The sequence below is a fragment of the Triticum aestivum genome, chromosome 3B (assembly GCF_018294505.1).
Source record: "Triticum aestivum cultivar Chinese Spring chromosome 3B, IWGSC CS RefSeq v2.1, whole genome shotgun sequence".
Lineage (NCBI taxonomy): Eukaryota > Viridiplantae > Streptophyta > Magnoliopsida > Poales > Poaceae > Triticum > Triticum aestivum.
Genome location: NC_057801.1, coordinates 806400212 through 806405148, shown reverse-complemented (window position 1 = coordinate 806405148; position 4937 = coordinate 806400212).

Genomic DNA, 4937 nt, shown 5'->3' with positions numbered 1-4937 from the left:
AGTCGACCAAGATATTTAACTTCAAAGGTTTTACTCAGACACCCCTTTAGCCTAGCTATCTCTATGTCATCACCACCGGTGATAATGATATCATCAACATACACTGCAAGGATGGCTATTTTTCCCATTAGAGTGTCTATAAAACAACGTATGGTCACCGTGCATTGTCCATACCGCATGTCACACACCGCTCGCCTAAACTTGTCAAACCAAGCTCTTGGAGATTGCTTCAGACGTAAAGGTCCTTGTTCAGCCTGCATACCTTGCCAGTAGTCTCAGACGTCGAGAACCTAGGTGGAATCTCCATGTATACCTAGTCCTTCAAGTCCCCATGCAAGAAGGAATTCTTCACATCAAGTTGGTGTAAAGGCCACCGGAAATTTGTTGCACAGGAGATCAAAATCCTCATGGTGTTCATCTTTGCTACTGGAGCAAATGTCTCATCATATTCAATGTCGTATGTCTGGCTGTACCCCCTCTCCACAAGCCTTGCTTTGTATCTTTCAACCTTTCCTTCTTCATTTTGCTTCATAGTGTATACCAACTTGCAACTGACTTCCTTCTTTCCTGTTCGAAGGGATGCTAGTACCCATGTCTTGTTCTTGCATAGAGCCACTAGCTCTTCCACCATGGCTTCTCTCCACTTTGAGTCCTCCTTTGCCTTCTTCCAGTCAGTTGGAAATGACATAGACTGAAGAGAAGCAACAAATGCTTTGTGGGCTGGGGATAATCCTTCATAGGAGACATAATTTCCAATATCATTGTCATCGAACCCATATCATTTCCCTGGTATCCCTGATGTTGCTCGAGTAGTTCTCCTCAAAGAAACTTTCCCTTTAATTGACCCTTATGCATGATCCTCGTCAGAGGACATGGAAATCACACCATTACTACCATGTTGTTTGCTACCTCTTGAGCACTGCGTTGGATTTCCCCAAAGAGGAAAGGATGATGTAGTAAAGTAGCGTAAGTATTTCCCTCAGTTTTTGAGAACCAAGGTATCAATCCAGTAGGAGATCATGCACGAGTCCCTCGTACCTACACAAAACGATAGCTACTCGCAACCAACGCGATTAGGGGTTGTCAATCCCTTCACGGTCACTTACCAGGGTGAGATCTGATAGAGATGATAAATAACATTTTTGGTATTTTTTATATAGAGATGCAAAGTGAAAAGTAAAAGGCAAAGTAAAAACAAAGCAAGTAATAAAGTAATGGAGATTCATATGATGAGAATAGACCCGGGGGCCATAGGTTTCACTAGAGGCTTCTCTCAAGAGCATAAGTATTCTATGGTGGGTGAACAAATTACTGTTGATCAATTGATAGAAAAGCGAAAAATTATGAGGTTATCTAGGTATGATCATGTATATAGGCATCACGTCCAAGACAAGTAGATCGAAACGATTCTGCATCTACTACTATTACTCCACTCATTGACCGCTATCTAGCATGCATCTAGAGTATTAAGTTAAAAACAGAGTAACGCCTTAAGCAAGATGACATGATGTAGAGGGATAAATTCATGCAATATGATAAAATAACCCATATTGTTATTCTCGATGGCAACAATACAATACGTGCCTTGCAACCCTTTCTGTCACTGGGTAAGGACACCGCAAGATTGAACCCAAAGCTAAACACTTCTCCCATTGCAAGAACTACCAATCTAGTTGGCCAAACCAAACGGATAATTCGAAGAGACTTGCAAAGATAACTCAATCATACATAAAAGAATTCAGAGAACAATCAAATATTGTTCATAGATAAGCTGGATCATAAACTCACAATTCATCGGTCTCAACAAACACACCGCAAAAAGAAGATTGCATCGAATAGATCTCCACAAGAGAGGGAGAGAACATTGTATTAAGATCCAAAATGAGAGAAGAAGCCATCTAGCTACTAGCTATGGACTCGAAGGTCTGAAGTAAACTACTCACACTTCATCGGATAGGCTATGGTGTTGATGTAGAAGCCCTCCGTGGTAGATGCCCTCTCCGGCGGAGCTCCGGAACAGGCCCCAAGATGGGATCTCGTGGATACAGAAAGTTGCGGCGGTGGAATTAGGTTTTTGACTCCATATTTGATCTGACGGGGGTACGTAGGTATATATAGGAGGAAGGAGTACGTCGGTGGAGAACCAGGGGGCCCACGAGGCAGGGGGGCACGCCCAGGGGGGAGGGGGGCCCCCCACCCTCGTGACCTCCACGACTGTTCCTTGGAGCAGGGTCCAAGTCTCCTAGATCATGTTCGGTGAGAAAATCACGTTCCCGAAGGTTTTATTCCGTTTGGACTCCGTTTGATATTCTGTTTCTTCGAAATACTGAAATAGGCAAAAAACAGCAATTCTGGGCTGGGACTCCGGTTAATAGGTTAGTCCCAAAAATAATATAAAAGTGGAAAATAAAGCCCAATATAGTCCAAAACAGTAGATAAAGTAGCATGGAGCAATCAAAAATTATAGATACGTCGGAGACGTATCAGGCATCCCCAAGCTTAATTCCTGCTCGTCCTCAAGTAGGTAAATGATAAAAAAGAATTTTTGATGCGGAGTGATACTTTTGCAAAATTTCAATGTGAATCTTCTTAATTGTGGCATGAATATTCAGATCCTAAAGATTCAAGAAAAAAGTTCATATTAACATAAAGGTAATAATACTTCAAGCATACAAATTAAAGCAATCATGTCTTCTCGAAATAGCATGGTTAAAGAAAGTTATCCCTACAAAATCATATAGTCTGGCTAAGCTCTAACTTCATCACACAAAGTATTTAATCATGCACAACCCCGATGACGAGCCAAGCAATTGTTTCACACTTTAGAAATCTCAAACTTTTTCAACTTTCACGCAATACATGAGCGTGAGCCATGGACATAGCACTATAGGTGGAATAGAATGGTGGTTGTGGAGAAGACAAAAAGGAGAAGATAGTCTCGCATCAACTAGGCGTATCAACGGGCTATGGAGATGCCCATAAATAGATATCAATGTGAGTGAGTAGGGATTGCCATGCAACGGATGCACTAGAGCTATAAATATGTGAAAGCTCAACAAAAGAAACTAAGTGGGTGTGCATCCAACTTGCTTGCTCACGAAGACCTAGGGCACTTTTGAGGAAGCCCATCATTGGAATATACAAGCCAAGTTCTATAATGAAAAATTCCCACTAGTATATGAAAGTGACAACATATGAGACTCTCTATCATGAAGATCATGGTGCTACTTTGAAGCACAAGTGTGGAAAAAGGATAGTAGCATTGTCCCTTCTCTCTTTTTCTCTCATATTTTTTTATTTGGTCCTTTTCTCTTCTTTTTTTATGGCCACTCTTTTTTTTATTTCGTCCGTAGTCTCATCCCGACTTATGGGGGAATCATAGTCTCCATCATCCTTTCCTCACTGGGACAATGCTCTAATAATGATGATCATCACACTTTTATTTTTCTTACAACTCAACAATTACAACTCGATACTTAGAACAAAATATGACTCTATATGAATGCCTCTGGCGGTGTACCGGGATATGCAATGAATCATGAGCGACATGTATGAAAATTATGAAGGTGGCCTTGCCACAAATACAATGTCAACTACATGTTCATGCAAAAAGCAATATTACAAAAGTAATATGTGCTATATGAGCGGAACGGTGGAAAGTTGCATGGCAATATATCTCGGAATGGCTATGGAAATGCCATGATAGGTAGGTATGGTGGCTGTTTTGAGGAAGGTATATGGTGGGTGTATGATACCAGTGAAAAGTGCGCGGTATTAGAGAGGCTAGCAATAGTGGAAGGGTGAGAGTGCGTATAATCCATGGACTCAACATTAATCAAAAGAACTGATGCACTTATTGCAAAAATTTAGAAGTCATCAAAAACCAAAGCACTAAACGCATGCTCCTAGGGGGATAGATTGGTAGGAAAAGACCATCGCTCGTCCCCGACTGCCACTCATAAAGAAGACAATCAATAAATAAAATTGTGCTCTGACTTTATCACAAAGTGGTTCACCATACGTGCATGCTACGGGAATCACAAACTTCAACTCAAGCATTCTTTAAATTCATAATCACCCCAACTAGCATTGCTTTGATATTATCACTTCCATATCTCAAAACAATTATCAAGCATCAAACTTATCTTAGTATTCAACGCACTCAAAAGAAAGTTCCACAAATCTTGAATACCAAGTATATTATCTTTAAGCAAATTACCATGCTATTAACAACTCTCAAAATAATCTAAGTGAAGCATGAGAGATCAATAGTTTCTTTAAAACAAATCCACCATCGTGCTCTAAATGATCTAAGTGAAGCACTAGAGCAAAAATTATTACGCTCAAAAAGGTTTAAGTGAAGCACTATGAGCAAAACTATCAAGCTCAAAAGATATAAGTGAAGCACAAGAGTATTCTAGAAAATTCTAAATCATGTATGGCTCTCTCAAAAGGTGTGTACAGCAAGGATGATTGTGGTAAGCTAACAAGCAAATACGCAAATAATACAAGATGCTCCAAGCAAAACACATAACATGTGGTGAATAAAAATATAGCTCCAAGTAAATTACCGATGGAAGTAGACGAAAGAGGGGATGCCTTCCGGGGCATCCCCAAGCTTTGACTTTTTGGTGTCCTTGGATTATCTTGGGGGTGCCATGGGCATCCCCAAGCTTAGGCTCTTGCCACTCTTTGTTCCATAATCCATCAAAAGAATTCACCCAAAACTTGAAAACTTCACAACACAAAACTCAATAGAAATCTCGTGAGCTCCGTTAGTGAAAGAAAACAAAAGACTACTTTAAGGTACTGTAATGAACTCACTCTTTATTTATATTTGTGTTAAACCTACTGTATTCCAACTTCCTTATGGTTTATAAACTAATTTATTAGCCATAGATGCATTGAAATAAGCAAACAACACGCGAAAAACAGAA